General features: G+C 35.0%; 1 protein-coding gene and 1 pseudogene across 1 annotated transcript in view; one reads left to right on the top strand and one right to left on the bottom strand.

The window, feature by feature from the left end:
* Positions 1 to 20,371, bottom strand: part of NUBPL (NUBP iron-sulfur cluster assembly factor, mitochondrial) — a 260,487-nt gene that overhangs the window by 86,099 nt on the left and 154,017 nt on the right. The gene's annotated exons all lie outside the window — the stretch shown is intronic.
* Positions 6,164 to 6,956, top strand: LOC103003961 (cell division cycle-associated protein 3-like; annotated as a pseudogene).

Below are 20,371 nucleotides of genomic sequence, written 5' to 3'. Positions count from 1 at the left end.
AAAATAGATGCATTCCTGAAAAGTTGTTGAGGGAACCACCACTGAGTTGAGGAGTGGGGAGGGGATTCAATCACAAACCCTTAAAGGTCGAGAGATCTAATCCAATTTTCCAGCTAATACAAAACACTCATGACTGAGATATACTCAACCAACAAAAGGAAGCTCGAATCATTCCAATGCTTATCACACATTCAGACACAAATTGTAGAATAATTTGCACAATAATAATAATAATATAAAATAAAAGGATGGAAGAAAATTGTCACAAGAATCTTTTCTATTTTTTTCTTTTGCTATACGTAAACTTGGTTTACTTTTGACTTACATTATTACTCATACTTCATAACTTAAGATATGCTTTGTTTTCTGATTTGTCTTTTGTTGCTATGGGAACCGCTGTTTGTAAGACCTCCTCCTTTTAAAAATATGAATAAGCACCTACTAAATCACAAGGATTTAACTTGAGACTACAGAAATATATTTGAGCTTTTAGAAAAATAAAAAGGATTATATTTGTAGCATAATTTTTTTTCACTGATATGTTTTCTGTAAGGAAAGAAAGAAATCAGCAGTTTCAGTTTCTGGCATAATGGTAGTGTGAAAGTGTCAATAAATAGGTCAGTAAGAAAGTCACATATCAAGGTTTTATTATTAATTCATTGTTTGAACTTACCCAAGCTGCTTAACTTTTTTATGCCTCTGTTTCCTCATCTTACAATGGTTATAAACAGAGAATTTTAGAGCTAGGAGGAACTCTAGAGATTATCTTGTCCAATGTCCTTATTTTACAGATAAAGGAATGGAAACTCTGAAATCAAATGATTTGCCTAAAACTTACTCTGCAAAATATGGATAATAAAAATAACTTTGTCTGATTTATAGAGGTTTCTTTCTGAAGAGGAAATGAAATCACGGATTTTCTAAAAAGCATTAAATAATTAAATAGTAGTATTGTATTGAAAAAAGTTACTTTAAAGAGAAGCTTGTCATATCATGCAAGTCAAAATTAAAATTTCTCTCAGTAAGCCTATCATGTCTACTCTTCTAACCAGGTGCTAGGAAAATATTTGTCTATTTCTGAGGTCACCACATTCCAAAATGACCTGAACAAGTAATTTAAAAATATATTTTCCATATGTTTAGATGTCATAAACTGAGTTAAGTGGCTTTTTGCAAATTAAAGGGAAATTTCTCTCCAGTAAAATTAAGCATGAAAACACTGGGTCAAAGTACAATTTAAAAGATGTAAATGACGAAAAATAAGGGCTAGGAAGTGAGCAGAAAAGAAGGCACATCTGTTGTTTGAATATATTAATTAAATTTCTACATTTTAGTGACCTGTATCTTGCTCCTGTTAAGTAGACCTGCCACCTACAAAGGTGAAGAAAAAAACAATAAATGTACTGTCACATGTGACTTTTCCTAGCGAAAACTAAAAAATGCAGCAGCTTTTAGCTATAACTACGTTTAACAAAGGATTTTGAGAAGGATTAAGGATGGAGAAAGAATAGAGATGAAGGTGATACAGATATAGATTGGAAGTAGGTTTGAGGACAGAGGGGGAAAAAAACACACGTAAAACAATCTAATTCCCATCTCATCAACTTCAGCACTTTCCGACTTCCTAAACTACATAATTACTTCAGACATACCCAAAAGACATCCAAGAAACCTGAAATCACTAAATTGCAAAGAAACAGGAAAACAGACTGAAGTTTATGCATCTCATTAAAAGACCGTTAAATGAGCAGCTGTTTCTCCGTTCTCATTTATGCACACTGGTCATTATATGCAGGCTTGTTCACAATAATCTTGTACCCTGATGAGCATGTGAATGTTGTACTATATCTAGAAGTTGTTCTCTCCTCAACAGGTATCTTCATATTTATCTTAATATTTCAGATCACACATTAATATGCATGCCTAAAACCAGAATATAAATAAGTGGATACACAGAATCATCATTATAGAGTTTAACCCTAACTTAGAAATTAATACCAACATTTACATGTGCCACGCGCTGTTCTAGACACTGGGAATACAGCAATGAACAAGATACCTGAAGCTCCTGTCCCCATGAAACGGGGATAGGAGGACAATAAACAAACCAATTAGTATATCACCTGTAATCTTGATGAAAGTTATCTTTCTAGACCTCAGTTTGTTGTCTATAAAACTGGAAAACTAATATTGCTTAAGTATCATCATACCCTTCTCAAACAAAAATTACCCCCAAAACCTGTAAATAAATAGAACTTGTGCCCTAATTCTCCCTAACATATCCCTGCCTCCAGTGGCACGTGCATAATAACAGAATGCAGGCCAGAGTAGGAAGTAAGCAATGCCATGAAGTACAAGAAAACTAACTGTATCATGGTGAGGCTCAATACAAACCTGTGTTCTATACAGAAACTAACTCTCGTTAGTAAGCTATGGTTTCTCAGATAAGATAATAATGATACATATATGTTATTTTGGAACATATTTTCTCTTAGTTTCGTACTGATGTCCAGATAAGTCATTTTTAATTTAAATATCATGGTTGTCCATTTAAAAATCTTTGTTATCAGCTAGACTCTTGTTAATCAGATTATAAATTTCAAGTCACATTTAACATGAGAATTCTTTTTTTTCTCTTCCAGTTGAAGAAATAATTTTATTTAATATGAGTACATACTTTTGCAAAATTGCATCAAAATAGGCATATAGTATGAGGTTTGATTCTTGTATTTAAAACAGCAAACTAGTTATGAATGAACAAATAAAGCTAAAGGTTGAAGTTCTGACCAAACTACTTTGGCATCAGAAAGCAAGACTATCTGGATGTAAGAAATTAACTCCTTGAATCAGGTATAGTCTCAATAATTCTGAAATATTAACATATAGGACAATAAGTCAGAGTAAAGAAATATATGCGGATACCTAACATAAAATGTAAGTTGATTTTATGGCCTGAATCAGTCCGTTGGTATCTCTCCCCTCTCTCTCAATTCCCCCAATCAATGAAAAAATAAAAATAGGGGGGGAAGAAAGACCAACAGTGAGCAAACTAAGACTAAAACTTGAGCACAAACCAAAAAACTGGAAGAAATGTGTACTAACAATACAGCCAAACTGCTGTCCTCCTATTTAAATAGTAGTCTTATTCACTTTTATATCTTCAGGCCAAGTATAGTACCCAGGTACGTATATACCCAATAAATGCCTAATTTTGTTGAAAAACATAGACAATCAAAAGAGACCTTCCACATCCTCCCACCACCAAAGCTACTAACCTTCTGTCACCACAGCCCACATTCTTTCCATATAATGTACCGCCTTTCCATAACAGTTACCCCATCCCCACTGTCCCATTCCTCTTCCAACATCCTCCAAAAGAAGAAGAGACATAGACATTTCTTACATAGACTCTTGATGAAAGCTCAGAACATAACATTTTCATGGTTTTGCAAAGATGACCTACACAAGTGATCTATGAAGAAAACCTGAGAATGACTGGTTAGCATTCCTCAGCTAGGCTCTTTCAATCCACAATCATCTTAGGCTTGTGCTAGATATTTGGCCAAACATTATAACATAAATTCAGCAGCAAATATCTATGAATCAAAAAGTCATGTGCTTTGAAATTTGATGCTCAAATGCAAAAATGTTGTGTTGTAAAAATAAAAGCCTGACTGGTATTCTCACCTTCATGGAGGGCTACTCCTCCCCCATTAGCAGTGTGGGCCAGGGAAGTTCCTATACGCAGGATCAACACATCTCTCAAAAATTGGATCTGGATGCATTTAAACTGCCAAATAATTTTGGCAACAAAGTTCTGCACATGAAATTTTCATCAACACTCCCAATTTTGTTCTCTGCTTTTTATAACAACTGAAATCACTGAAATTTGTCATCTGACGTAGCCATTCACAGAAACATGAAGCACCTAAAATCAATACTGACAGTTATTGGATGTTTGTGGGCCCTGGGTTTCACACTAGGAGGTGCTATAAGCATCGTCACCACAGGAGAAGTAGACTTGCCTAATGATGGCCATCAAACTGAAGGAAAAACGAACCACCCATGAAGCTACAAGTAAGGCGTCTAGCTCTTTCAAGAACTACTTACTCATTCTAAATTTTTTTTAACATATATACTCAATTTCATAGGTCCTGTCACATCTTTAAAAACCATTAAGAGTTTAGTTAAGTAAGAAACATCCTGAGATACAGATGATTCAGCAGTATTATCTTTACCTAAAGGCCTATGCATAACATGTTATGCTCCAATATAGTTAGAGAAGATTTTTACAAGATACCCTCAACTCTGTATTTTGAAAACATAGGCCTTCTGTCCTTTTCTCCAAAAACTAACTGTGGCAACAATTCAATTTCATTTTGGGTAATTATAGCATGACTAAATAAATTTTCTGATATGTTTCTGTTTAAAAAATTTTAAGAAACTATTTCCCCAAGAATATACAACAGGGAAAGGATAGTCTCTTCAATAAAAGGTGTTGGGAAAACTGGACAGCCACATACAAAAGAATGAACCTGGACCCCTATCTTAAACCATACACAAAAATCAACTCAAACTGGATTAAAAAATTGAAAGAGACCTGAAAGTAGAACTCTTAGAAGAAAACGGGGGTAAGCTCCTTGACATTGGTCTTGGCAATGACTTTCTGGATTTAACACCAAAAGCAAAGCAAACAAAAGCAAAAATAAACAAGCGGGACCGCATCAAACTAAAAAGCTACCGCACAGCAAAGGGAGCAATTAACAAAGTGAAAATGCAACCTACTGAATGGGAGAAAATATCTGCTAATCACATATCTGATAAGGGGTTACTATTCAAAATATATAATGAATTCATACAACTCAACAGCAAAAAATCAAACAATTTGATTTTAAAAGGAGCAGAGGAGCCAAAGAGACATTTTTCCAAAGCAGACACATAAATGGCCAACAGGTACATGAAAAGGTGCTCAATATCACTCACTAGTCTAGTCATCAGAGAAATGCAAATCAAAACCACAATGAGATACCACCTTCACACCTGTTAGAATGGCTATCATTAAAAATACAATGAGATAACAAGTGTTGGTGAGGGTGTGCAGAAAGAGAACTTTCTGCACTGTTAGTGGGAGTGTAAACTGGTGAGCCCACTATGGAACACAGTATGGATGTTCCTCAAGAAATTAAAAATAGAACTACCATATGATCCAGTAATCCCACTTCTGGGCATATTTCCAAAGAAAATGAAAACAGGATATTCAAGAGAATATCTGCACTCCCATGTTTATTGCAGTATTATTCATAATAGCCAAGATTCTGAAACAACCTAAGTGTCTGTCAATGGAAGAATGGATAAAGAAGATGTGATACACACACACACACACACACACACACACACACACACCCCGGAATATTATTTGGCCATGAGAAAGAAGAAAATCCTACCATTTATGACAACATGGATGGACCTTAAGGACATTAAGCTAAGTGAAATAAGCTATGTGGAGAAAGACAAATAAACACTGCATGGTATCACTCATATGTGGCTTTTTTTTTAAAGTCAGATTCATAGGAACAGAGTAGAAAAGTGGTTGCCAGGGACTGGGATGTGGGGGAAATAGGAGAGGTTGTTAAATGGGTACAAACTTTTAGCTGTAAGATGAATAAGGTCTGAGGATCTATAGTAAAACATATGATCATAGTTGATAACGCTGTATTGCATAGTTGAAATCTGCTAAGAGAGTAGAACTTAAACATTCAAAGAAAGAAAGAAAGAGAGAGATAAAAGAAGAGAGAGAAAGAAAGGGGAGAAGAAAAAAGGAAGGAAGAAAGAGGTTCTCAAAAAACTTAGTACAATGTAAAGGCACCTAAGAAAATATCAAATTAATTTGTGAATCTTTGGATTTTTGTGAATCTTAAACAAACACAGAAATTATATATCCAAAAACAGTGCTATCTCATTTGCAAAGAAGCTCAATGCAATAATTTTTTTAAATAAAGAAAAAGTGGCTCAAACTTCAATGTCCTTTAAAGGGAGAATGGCTAAACAAATTATCATTAGTCAACAAACTGGAGGAGTTGCTATGCACCCAAAAGTGGAATTGGGGCCCAGCATCTTCCTAGCCTGGGCTGGGTCCTAACCCACCCTATTCCTTCTAGTTGAGATGGGTTCAGCCAAGAGCATCCCTCTCACTCCACACGGCCTCCACTGCACAGCATGCATTTGGCTCTACAGGCAGATCCCCGTTCACTTAGTGCAGGTATCCTGCGCACTCCTGTTCAAGTGCAGACCCCACACTCCAACTGACCTACAGAGAAGTAGTGGGAGGGTCTTAATCAGTCCCAGGACTCAGATGCCTGCTCTCCTACCCTGGCACTGCATGGATACCTATGAACTCCAGCAGCAGAGACCCCCCAAACCCACTGATAAAACAACTCAGTGAACTATTTGAGACTGAAACCCCCAAACTGAATCCTCCCCCAGAGCCTGCTCTGCCTCCAGAGGCACCTTCATCTGAATTGGAATTGCCCATGGGCAACAGTAATCCCTTGAGGACCAGGCAACATCTTGGAGCCAGACACCATCTTGAGCTTCCCCTCCAAGCAGGTGTTTTCCAAGGAGGAAACAGGACAGCTCACAGAAACTGTTAGGGCCAGCCGGGGCTCAGGCAAGCCCTTGAGAGACCCCGAGACTCCCTGATCTTCAGGTTCTAAGCACAATAGACAGAAACCAAATGGCAAGGTACTAGGGAGATCTCCGCTCGCCATCCTGCAGGATGACAACTCCCCTGAGACCCTGACACTACAACAGAGTAAGCGGCCTTCTCCCCTGAGTGAAAATGCTAGGGATGTAAAGGAAGGGGGCATTCTGGGAACTGAACGACTTCTAAAACTGGAGGACAAGCTTGGGAGCAAGGCCAGGACCATGACAAGGGAAATCAGCACTTTCCTTGGTAGAGAACTAGGCCCTGTGTGGCCCCAGAGCCTAGTGATATTCTGTGACTTCTCACCCCTTCTTTCCCAGGTAGACCGAGGAAACGCTCGTTTTCTCTGACTCCCCCCAAAACTAAGATAGGACTATAAATGTGTGAGCACATAGTTAACTTAAAAACTCATTCTAAAGACAATTCCAAAAGACAAGTTCCAAAAGTGGAACTAGCTAAGGCAACATCCCTGAAATAAGTATATTAAGCTATGTTCATCTCTATCTTATTCCCTGCAATCTCAAAGCTAGTGCTTTCTGCATGACAAACCACAATAAACCTGACTGAATAGAGAAATAAATAGAAAAATAAGCAAAAGAACAAACAAACAAACCCACTTAGAATAAAATATGTCTTGGCAGAGTCAAATCTGAAGAAGTTTCCAGATCTGTAGCACTTAATATGAGACAGTGAACAAGAGAAGCGCATAGTGGCATATTTCTGGTGGAAAGGCCATGATCTAAGACTCCTATTTGCCGTACATGGAGGATGATGAGAGGAGCCACCCTGGCCATGAGCTCAACTCTGGAGGCCAAATTGTGCTGTGGATGGAAAGTATCCCGAGGACACAAGGAGGAAGGAATCCACCAGTCTTTGCATCACATATGTATCTCTAATAATAAATATTAGGATGAAAATTATTTCACCAGTGAAACATATCATTTTATTCAATACCCATTATGAACAACTTCCCTAAGTTATTTTAAATGACACCACTTACATATATATGTACATATATATATGTTTGGTTGTTCATAACAAAATATATTATCTTCTTTGTTTTTTTAAAAAGAGAAGTTCTAACTTTACTGTCTCATTTTCTCTATGCATTTATCTATAAAGTATTTCTCAGTTCCTTCTTGATGAAAGATATAATTATGTCTCATTATTATTCACATGAGCCAAGAAATGTTTGCCAAATTTTCATATCACACATAAACACATATCACAAAACTTAACCTCTGGGGCTTCCCTGGTGGCACAGTGGTTGAGAATCTGCCTGCCAATGCAGGGAACACGGGTTCGAGCCCTGGTCTGGGAAGATCCCACACGCCACGGAGCAACTACGCCCGTGAGCCACAACTACTGAGCCTGTGCTCTAGAGCCTGTGAGCCACAACTACTGAAGCCCACACACTTAGAGCCCATGCTCCACAACGAGAGAGGCCACCACAATGAGAAGCCCGTGCACCGGAACAAAGAGTAGCCCCTGCTCGCCACAACTAGAGAAAGCCCATGCACAGCAATGAAGACCCAATGCAGCCAAAAGTAAATAAATAAAATAAACAAACTAAAAACAAAAACTTAACCTCTACTTATCCAGATATGAACAACAGCTTTTAGACAAGATGTGACATTAATTACACAAAATACAAATATTTTAAAATAAATGCTAAGAGAAAATGTGACATTTTGTAAATTTTTAAAAATCTTTCTGAAGCTTTGCTACTGAGCTAATTCTCCCACACGTGAGCCTTTGAAAACATTAATAATGAAAATGCCAGCTGAATATTAAATACTTTCATTAGGCAACAATAGTATATACTGTTGATATTCCAAATGTAAAAGATTAATAATGTTCTTATAATTCAACAGCTTCACAAACATTTAATTGATTTATTCAAAAACATTTATTAAGTACCAGCCATATTTGCTAGGTATTTGTCTGAAGTGCTGGGAATTTAAAAGTGAACAAGAGTCAAGATCTTACCACCACTGTCATGTAGTTTACACTCTAATGGTGGAAACTGTCAATAAATAAATAAATATAAAAGAAAATGTCAAATCATGATAAGTGTACTGACAAAAATGAAACAAGATGAGATGATTGTCACAGCCAGCTCTTCTAGGGTGACATTAAAATGAGACCTGAAAAAAATTAAAATTAAAATTAAATGAGACCTGAATGTCAAGAGGGGTCAGACACTAAAGATCCAGGGAAAGAGGGTTGCAGATAGAGAGAACAGCAATTTCAAGGGCCCTAAAATGGAAATGAACTTGTGGTATCTGCAGAAAAGGAAGAAATAAGTGTACTCTGAGCAAGGATGAGCATGGTTGAGATGAGGTAAGTAGGGGACAAATTAGGTAGAACCTGCTAAGATAAATAGTTTAGATTACAGTCTAGGCACAATGGCTTTTTGTTTTTTTAAAAATTTAATTATAGGAAGTTAAGACATATGTGAAAAATGCAAAATGGACTCTGATATCTTTATCATCCAGTTTCAATAATTATTAATTCATGGGGAATTCCCTGGCGGTCCAGTGGTTAGGACTCCACGCTTCCACTGCAGGGGGTGCAGGTTCAATCCCTGATCGGGGCACTAAGATCCTGCAAGCTGCGCAGCGTGCCCATAAAAAAGAAAAACAATTATTAATTCATCACTGGTCTTAATTAACCTGTACCTTTACTCATTCCCCTTCTATCCCTCAGACATCGTATCATTTCCTCTATACACAATTTAGTATGTATCTCTAAAAGATAAGGACTCTTGTAAATGTGACCGCTATCAATATTACCATCATTACACATTATTTTCAATAATAATTTACTACAATCATCAACTATCTAGCCAGTGTTCAAATTTCCCTGTGTATCATTTTTTTAAAAAGCTTATTGGTTCAAATCAGAATACAAATAAGGTCCAGATATTGCAATTAATCAGTTTCTTGACCTTTTTAATCTATAGATCATTGCTCCTTTACTTTTTTTTTCTCTTGCAATTTATTTGTTGAAAAAACTGAGTCCTATAAGATTGTCCACATTCTGGATTTCCTGACTGCACTCCCACAGTGTCACTTAACATGTTTCTCTTACTCATACATTTCTTATAAGCTGGTAGTGAGATCTGGAGGTTTAATCAGATTCAGGTTAGAATTTTGAGCAAGACTACTTAATAGTTTATGTTATATGCTCTAATCAGGAGGGAGATCACATACAGTGTTCACTCTCTCTATATATATAGAGAGATAGATAAGCAACCAGGATAATTACTGACTTAGATCTATAATACTTCATTAAGAGTTATAAAATGATGATACTATAATTCTATCATTCCTTCTTTATCAGCTGGAATATTTCTGTAAAAAAAAATTCCTTCATCAACTATATGGTTAATAGCACAGGAAAAATAAAATAAATACTTGATTATTTTCAAGTTTTCCAAATAATAAGATGGTTGCCTAGCAGATGGATGGTTTTAAGCAGGAAAGTTTTTAAAGATCATTCTGAATATCGTTTGAAGAACAGAGTGATATATAAAAAAGAGTTGAAAGCAGAGACACCACCTAGGAGGCTCTTGCACTATTCTAAATAAATGATGATGGATTGTACTAGGTTGGTGGAGAAGATAAGAGAAGTAGACAGATTTAAGATCTATTTGGGATGTAAAATCTAGAGGACTTGCTGATAGGTTGTATATATAGAGTAAGGGAAAGAAAGAAATCAAGAATGAGTCCTAGACTTTTGACCTGAACAACTTCGTTATGGGAAACCCTAAGAGAGGAGCAGATTTAGGAAACAAAATCATCTGGGTAATGATATGGATGAAATTAAATCAATATTTATCCAATCCTTATTACTGTTTTTTCTGTTCTTTGCCCTGACTGAAGATAATTAAAATTTTCAGGAAGTAGAAATAAAATACTGTTATATGATATTTTTCTATAAATAATATTTTTGCTGAAATAAAATTAACACCAGATAAGATAAATTCCTACTTTTTTCTTAGATAATTCACTTTCTCATTATATCTCTCCATATATATTAACAAAGAATAAGCTGGGTTAAAAATTTTAAAGAATAGTATTAAATATTATTTTAACTCAGATTTATTATCAATCTCATATCATTACTGGATCACCACAAATATAAGGGATATACAAACAGGATACAGAAAAAAGGAGAAACAGAGCTTAAAAACATTAGTCAGTTAACTAGTATTAACAAATTAATCTTGAGGGATGATTTCACTTTTTAAAAGCTAATTTTCCACTCTCCCGTTTCTACACGAGTACTAATAATTCAAATTGTCCTGTTGGTTTCCCTTGCCTGTCTCTACAAAGTAAGAAGGAGATATGGAAGGTTTAAGAGAGAAGGGAAAGAAAAGAGCCTAACCTCAACATATCACCAATATCAACAAAAATAATTAAAATTACCTCCTAAGTCAGTGGTCCCCAACCTTTCTGGAATTAGGGACTGGTTTCGTGGAAGACAATTTTTCCACGGACCAGCCGCAGGGGATAGTTTCGGGATGACTCAAGCGCATTACATTTATTGTGCACTTTATTTCTATTATTATTACACTGTAATATATAATGAAATAATCATACAACTCACCATAATGCAGAATCAGTGGGAGCCCTGAGCTTGTTTTCACTTGCCACTCACTGATGGGGTTTTGATATGAGTCTGCAAGCAACTGATTTATTATGGTCTCTGTGCAGTCAAACCTCTCTGCTAATGATAATCTGTATTTGCAGCCACTCCCCAGCACTAGCATCACCGCCTCAGCTCCACCTCAGATTATCAGGCATTAGATTCTCATAAGGAACGTGCAACCTAGATCCCTCACATGTGCAGTTCACAGTAGGGTTTGCACTCCTATGAGAATCTAATGCCACTGGTGATCTGACAGGAGGCGGAGCTCAGGCAGTAGTGTGAGTTACGGGGAGCGGCTATAAATACAGATGAAGCTTTGCTCACTCACCTGTCACTCACCTCCTGCTGTGCAGCCCGGTTCCTAACAGGCCACAGACTGCTACTGGTCCATTGCCCAGGGGCTGGGGACCCCTGTCCTAAATGACAAGATTTCTAAAGATATATTACCTAAATTTTTGTATAGGAAAGGAATATCAGATTTGTCACAAATCATTTCTACACAAAAATTTTAGAATGTTATTCTATTTTGATAATACACATCTACAAAATATCTGATTAACTGGTGAGATAAAAATGACAAATCACTCTTTTTGTAATGAGTCATTCATATATATATTATACTTATGGATAATAGTTTACAAACGCTACTGATTTCCATTAGATCTAATAACTAGTTTTATGTGTAAACATAGTTTATTTAACTTAATAGGAACTAGGTTCCAGAATACAATGTCCTTCTTTTTAATATGCAAATGATAGCTCTGGGTTACATTTCCCAGCCTCAACAATGTCCCTGTTAATTGGACTTTACTGAACTACTCAGAAGAAGTAAAGGAAACAATTCTGCCAGCTAAAAAAAGAACTATAAAGTGAGAAAATAGATGCACAAATATAATTCCAAAAATTATCAATGCAGATAAAATACCTCATAATTATATCAGAGATAGAGATACCCTGGACCTATAGGGAACTATTGAAAGAAAGGAGTCTGAGTTCATTTAGAAAAGCTTAAAAGCCACTCATAATCAATAATTTTTAAAAATTCAATATAATATATACATTAAAATATATAAAATAATTCTATTATCCCATGCACAGTTATAAAATATTTTGAATTCTGAGATATAATTGTCCCTTAAGTACTATTACATTTTATCTTACTTTTAAATGTTTTTCTTGACATTTATTTTTAAAGAAACATAATTAAGTGCTTTATGCTTCTGTGTATTTTTCTTACTCAGAATCATCATGAATGTTGTAATGCAAATCAGTTCCATCAACATCTTTATAGATGACAAATTGTATTCTGAATATCAATTATTCAAAAATGCATAGTCAGAAGATTTCTAAGCTGGTTGTTTAAACACAGAATGTACAAATCTCAGATAATATATCTATTAACATTATCTAATACAAAATAGTCCTTTATATTTATGTGACATTAGGCTGACTGACTCTTACTTAGCCTTAAATTCCTTTACTAATCTACCTTCTCCATCTAAAAGAGCACATTTTTTTCCCCATATCTACTTCATTCCCACTGACTCCCTCTTGATAAAATGTTCCCTATGTAACTTCTTTCTCATTCTCCTTATCTAGTTGCTAAGCCTTCCCCAATGTAAATAACTGACAGTTTGTTTCTTCATCAACCTTCTAATATTATATATTATCCTTACTCTGAGTAAGGTGAGAAACAGAGTTATGGCCTAGCCTGAAAACAAGCAAGGCACATATTTTCATTCCCTTAACCTTTCTGATTGCTATTTCTTTGACTTCTTCTCAAAAACACTCTTCTTAGTCCTACCCTCAATTATAAGAATTAGTGTAACACAGTTTCTAGGAGCTGGTTAGAATGTCACTCTAATTACTTTAAATGAGTAGAGAGATGCAGATCTAGAATTTCAAGGATTATCTGATCTTGGGGGAAACTGTTCTCCTATTTTAGGTTGATTAGTACCAGGACGACAATGTCGTACCACCATGAGGTGTATGCTTTCCAAGCAAACCAGATATTTCCATCAATAAAACAGGATACTCACTCATCAGAAATATTTAAAATCTTAAATTGTACAGTAAATTCAAAATTGGAAGAAAGCAGCTTCCTGAGAGAGAATATCACCATAACCTGTAGTAAGGAGTATTTTGACTTACTTGCCTACAAGAGCCATATAAAACATCCACCAACTAATTACTTAAGACACAGGCCACTCTAGAGAATCACTGAAAATTTCACTCTCCAAATCTCCTTTTAGCAAGATATTAATATCTTCTGTTTTTACTTTATTCAATATATTTTCAGAATAGCTTAGAATTTCCAGAGACCTTAAATTGTATCGATTATACTTTAAAGTAACAATTTCTTGATGACACAGATATTACTGTAATCAGTAAAATATGTGCAAATTAGATTTGAGGAAGAGAGGCATTCTGGATAGCAATTCTCATTTAAAGAATGTAGTCTTATTAAACTTAAGACAATGATCCTTCTTGCTTTTCTTTCTCATACTTTTTTCCCTTTCTTAATGTCATAGCAGTGAAGTTATCAACCCTAGAAGATCCTGGAGAAATCAGGAAAAAATGAAATTATGAAAATACACAAAAATAGAGCTTTGAATAGGGAAAGGAATAAGGAATTGAGAACTACTGCAGATATGTAGGCAAGTGTTGAAGTGGGTGGGGGAAACTAAGAATTTTCTGCCATAACTCTTGATGTTCTGCACACCCTGAGGAACAGTATCACTGAGGCATTTGAGAAGTTTGGGTTCTTTCATTTGTTAAGTAATGTGACACACAAACAACAGTTTCTATTTTCAGGAAAACTTCATCCATTTTTCTATATGAACTCTCACAAAAAAATCTCTCCCAATTTCTCAAAGATGTTTCCTTTCAAAAACAATAAAATACTTAGGATTAAATTTAACCAAGGAGGTGAAAGATCTGTACACTGAAAACTACAGAATTTTGATAAAAGAAATTGAAGGAGACACAAATAAACAGAAAGATATTCTGTGTTTATGAATTGGAAGAATTAATATTGTTAAAATGTCTATCCTTCCAAAAGCAATCTACAGATCAATGTAATCCCTATCAAAATTCCAATGCAATTTTTCACAGAAATAAAACAAATAATCCTAAAGCCCATATGGAACCACAAAAGACCCCAAATAGACAAAGCAATCTTGAGAAAGAACAAAGTAGAGGCATCACTCTTCCTGATTTCAAACTACATTACAAAGCTATAGTAATCAAAAGAGTATGATATCAGCATTGAAACAGATACATAGATCAACAGAACAAAATAGAGAGCTCAGAAATAAACCCAGGTATGTATGTCAATTACTTTTCAACAAAGGAGCCAAGAATGTACAATGGGGAAAGGATAGTCTCTTCAATAAATGGTACTGGGAAAACTGGACAGCCACATGCAAAAGAATGAAACTGGACCTCTATCTTACACCATACACAAAAATCAACTCAAACTGGATTAAAGAATGTAAAGTAGACACGAAACTGTTAAACTCCTAGAAGAAAACAAGGGGCAAGGTCCTTGACATCAGTCTTAGCAATGATTTTTTGGATTTGACACCAAAAGTGAAGGAAACAAAAGCAAAAATAAACAAGTAGGATTACATCGAACTAAAAAGCTTCTGCTTAGCAAAGGAAACCATCAACAAAATGAAAAGGCAACCTACGGAATGGGAAAAAGTATTTGCAAGCCACATACCCAATAAGAGGTTAATATCCAAAATATGTATGGAATTCATATAATTCAATAACAAAAAAACAATAACCCAATTAAAAAATAGGCAAAGTACTTGAATAGACACTCTTCCAAAGAAGACATACTAAAGGCCAACAGGTATATGAGTAGGTGTTCAACATCACTAATCATCAGGGAAATGCAAATCAAAACTACAATGAGATATCACCTCACATCTGTTAGAATGGCTATTATCAAAGAGATAAGAGATAAATAGTGGCAAGGATGTGGAGAAAAGGGAAAACTTGCATACTGTTGGTGGGAATATAAATTGGTACAGCCATTATGGAAAACAGTATGGATGTTTCTCAAAAAATTAAAAATAGAACTACCATATGATCCAGAAATCCCACCTCTAGGTATATATCTAAAGGAAACAAAATCACTAGTTCATATATCTGTACTCCCATATTCATTGCAGGACTATTCACAACATCCAAGGTACGAAAACTACCTAAGTGCCTTAGGTGGATAAAAATACGGTACATATATACAGTGGAATATCGTTCAGCCTTAAAAGAGAAGGAAACCCTGCCATTTGCAACAACATGCATGAACATGGAGGGCATTATGCTCTAAGTGAAATAAGCCAGACAGAGACAGACAAATACTGCATGGTACCACTTATATGTGGAATCTAAAAAGGGAGCTGAACTCACGAACAGAGTAGAATGGTGGTTGCCAGGGGTTGAGGGGGTAGAAGAAATAGGGAGAGGGTGGTAAAAAGGTACAAATTTTCAGTTATAAGATGAATAAGGTCTGAGTATCTAATGTATAACATGGTGACTAGCATTGGTAATAGAATTTGCTAAGAGAGTGGAACTTAAGTGTTCACACCAACAAATTTTAAAAGTAAAAAAAAAAAAAAAGGAAATATTTGAGGTGGTGAATGTGATAATCAACTCAATGGTGGGAATCCTTTCAAATCATCATGTTATACAGTTGAAATATATTTTAATATTATTTATCAATATGACTCGATACAGCTGAAAATAAAGAAAGAAATATCCAGGATTCAGTAAAAACATGGAAGGATCTCACAGCATTATGTTGAGAGAAAAACGTAAGACATAAAAGCTTCTATTACATGAAGTTTAAGGATAAGCAAAACTTATAAATACTTAAAGAAGTCATGTCTAGAGTAGATCTTAAGCATTCTGATCACATACACCAAAAAACTCATGGGTATGTGAGATGATGAATGCGTTAATTAACCTGATTGTGGTAAGCATTTCAAAGCATACATATGTCACATCATCACATTGTACGCTTTAAATATATATAGTTCTATACGTCAATTATACCTCAAAAAAGCTGAAAAATACACATGTATATATAAATAAATATCAATCAATCAATCAATCATATACTGGTTACCTCGGAGAGTGAGCACTGAGTGGGAAGGAACAAGAGGGAACCTCCTGGATATTAAAAATGTTCTAGATCTTGATCTGGGTAGCAATTATGCAGGCATGTATAATATATTAAGATTAGTGCACCTTACGTACTTTCTTGTGAAGTAAATAGTTTTAAAAATATTTTTAAAGTTACGGTGGTGGAAAAAAGGCAAAAAAAAGTCAAGAAAAATCTGGAGTGAAAAGTAACATCACAAATGGCTGCCCAGACCCTTGGGAAGCAATTTGGCTTTGTAATATAAACTCTGTAATACACAGAAGATATTCTTTCATACAAATATTTATAATCGGGGGGGAAACAAAAACACTGAATTTCTAACAATGGGGAAAAGTTGGGAAGACTGAGTTATATATACTCACTCTGGAGTATATAGCTATTGTAAGGAGTTACTTTTATTGAGCGTATGTTTTATGTGTCACTGTAGCAGTTTGTGAAGCATGCTTCAGACATTTATCACACAAGTGAAATATAAACAAACACTGTGCCTTTCTGACTGTCCAAGATTATGAATGTATATCTACCTTGATTTTTAAAACCAGGGAAGCAGTTCTGCTTCTCAGTTATAAGATCAGTGGGAGACATCTAAGCAACAGACACAGAAGAGAGAGATACTGTTCCCCTGGACTCTTCTGATATTTGAACCATACATTCAAATGTCTTTAGTTGCTGGTCCAGATATCACTTGTGAAACCAAACAAGGTAGGAATGATAGCATCTAATCCATAATTTTCCTATTGCTTGAAGCAGCTAATAGCTGCCTTTGCCACATTCTTCCTGGTTTGCTATCAGTTGTAAAAAACAACTTAATATATATCCATTTTGCATGGAAACTCACTAGATCTACAGAAATAACAAAAATGACACAAAGATATTGGCCTAGAGCGGTGTTTCTCAACCAGGTACAATTTTGACATCATCCTCAACCCAGGACATTGGCAATGTCTAGAGAAATTTAAATTGTCACAAGTGGGGCTGCTATGGGCACCTAGTGGATAAAAGCCAGATATGCTCCTAAACATCTTCCAGTGCACAGGACAGCCCCTTTTCCCCTCCCAACAAAGGATTATCCAGTCTAAAAATGTCAAAAGTTAAGTTGAAAAACTTTGACCTAGAGCTGCCATGACAGGAACTATAAAATTTTGTCATCAGAACATCCCTGATTTATCTTTTTAGCTATAATCTGGAGGTCAAAGGCCAGATCCACAGAGACTATATAGCATTCATAGAAGAGGGGTAGTTAGCAGAAGCCTGAGTATGTACAGAACCACTTACTGGAATCTTATCTGTGACTGAGGTATACAGTATTCCTGCTGCAACATTTCATATCTTTGATTATAAATAATACAGAACATCTATTTAAAATGAGGTAGCCAAAGCAATACTCAGAGGAACATTTATAGACAAGTATATTTATGATTCAAAAGAAAATTCAACTAAAAAATTAGAAAATAATAATAAACCTTGAGAAACTAGAAGAGGAAAGTAATTTAAAAATGAAGACATTTATGCTATACAAAACCAAAACGCTGAAGACAACTTTGACAATAAATCACTACAGAGATATTATAAGGGAAGAAAATTACAGACCAACATCCCTTGTGAACACAGATTAAAAAAAAACTCTTAAACTATTAGAAAAACAAATCCATCAAAATATAAAATTAATAAAACATCATGACAGAGGGATTTAATCTCATGAACACATGGTAGATCTAATTTATAAAAACTAATGTAATTTATCACAGCAGAATAAAAGAGAAGAACTGTATGATCATCTCAACATATACAGAAAAAGCATTAGACAAAATTCAATACCCATTCATAGTAACAATTCTCAGCAAAGTAGAAACAGAATGATCTGAAGCTAAGAGGTGGTATCCATAAAAAAAACTACAGCTTACTTACTTAATGATGAAATATTAAATGCTTTTCCAAAAAAGTCAGGAACAAGATGAAGAAATCCATTCTCTCCACTTCTACACTGTACTACTGAAAAAGCTAGTTAGTGTAGTAAGGCAAGAAATAAAAGGCATAAATATTAAAACTGAAAGCTTCTTTATTCCTAGAAGACATGATTACATATGCAGAAAACCCAATGGAATCTACAAAAATTGCTATAATAAATGATCTTAGGAAGAGAGCAAGATACAAGGTCAATATACAAAACTCAATTGTGACTTCCCTGGCGGTCCAGTGGTTAAGACTTCACCTTCCAATGCAGAGGGTGCAGGTTCGATCCCTGGTCGGGGAGCAGATCCCACATGCCTCATGGCCAAAAAACCAAAACATAAAGCGGAAGCAACATTGTAACAAATTTAATAAAGACTTTAAAAGTGGTCCACATCAAAAAAATCTTTTAAAAAAACCTCAATTATATTTCCATATACTAGCAATACACAATTCAAAATGAAATTAAAAACAAAACAAAAAGATATCTAGAAATAAGCCTAACAAAGATGTGCAAGTTTATTACACTATAAAATACTATTGCAAGAAATTTCAAAAGACCTAAATAAATGGGAAGATATATAATGTTCATGGATCAGAAGACTCAATATTGCTAAGATGGCAATTCTCTCCAAATTGAGCTATCAATTCCACATAATCCCTAGCAAAATTCCAGCAAACATTTTGAAGAAATTGACAGGCTGATTCTAAAATTTCTATGGAAATGCACACAATCTAAAATTCCCAAAACAATCCTTTAAAAAGAAAACAAATCCAGAAGCCTTACCCCACAGCTATCAAGACTATGTAGTATTGGTGTGAGGCAGATAACAAAATACAGAATCCAAAAACAGACTCCCCTACACTCATACACACAAATATCTATCTACTTATCTATCTATCTATACATACATACATACCTACATATACATATACATGTATTTTTCTTTCAACCAAGGCTTCAAGTCAATTAAATGAAGCAAAGTGTCTTCTTATATTTAGTGCTAGAAAACTGGACAAATGTACACACACACACACACACACACAAAAAAGCTGAACTTCTTTCTCACACCATACACAAAAATTAATTTGAGATGAAGCACAGGCCTAAACATAAAAGCCAGAACCAAAATTTAAAAAACAATCTGTCTGTCAAAAGGCACCATTTAGAAATGACTGGCAAGCCTGAGAAAATATTTTTCTCTCTTTCTCTTTACCTCTCCCCTCTCGCATTCTTGCATGCACACATACACTCTCTATCTTGCTAGCTCTCAATAGGTAGGTAAGTAGGCAGATAGATGAAATTACATCAAATTATATAATAAATATATGACTGATATCCAGAATATTAAAAACTCTTACAAATCAACAAAAAAAACAATCATTTAAAAATGAGCAAAAGACTGAATGGACTCTTCACAAAAGAAGATATTCTGATAGCTAATAACCATAGGGAAAGGTGCTCACATTTTTAGGTCATCAGAGAAATACAAACTTAAAACACAGTAAGATACCGCCACACTCTTAACAGCATGGCTAAAATCAAAAAGAATGACAGCACCAAATGTTGGCAAGAATACAGGGCAAATGGTATTCTCATACACTGCTGGTGGGAGCATAAATCACTTTGGAGAACTCTTTGGTAGTTTCTTATAAAGTTAAATGTACATCTAATCTTTAACTCAGCAATTCCATTCCTAGGCATTAACACATACAAAAATATATGTTTTATATGTTCATCACAGCAACTTTATTCATAATAGCCAAAAAAAACACCCAAAAAACAAACACAAAAAGACAAACCAACTGTCCCTCAACAAAGTAAATAAATTGTGGCATATTCATATGATTAAGCAAAAAAATAAATAAATAAAAGAAGAAATTGCTAA

Source organism: Balaenoptera acutorostrata, chromosome 3 (assembly GCF_949987535.1).
Source record: "Balaenoptera acutorostrata chromosome 3, mBalAcu1.1, whole genome shotgun sequence".
NCBI classification, from domain to species: Eukaryota; Metazoa; Chordata; class Mammalia; order Artiodactyla; family Balaenopteridae; genus Balaenoptera; species Balaenoptera acutorostrata.
The sequence above is the reverse complement of the archived record's forward strand: the minus strand, read 5'-3'. Positions and strand labels throughout refer to the sequence as shown.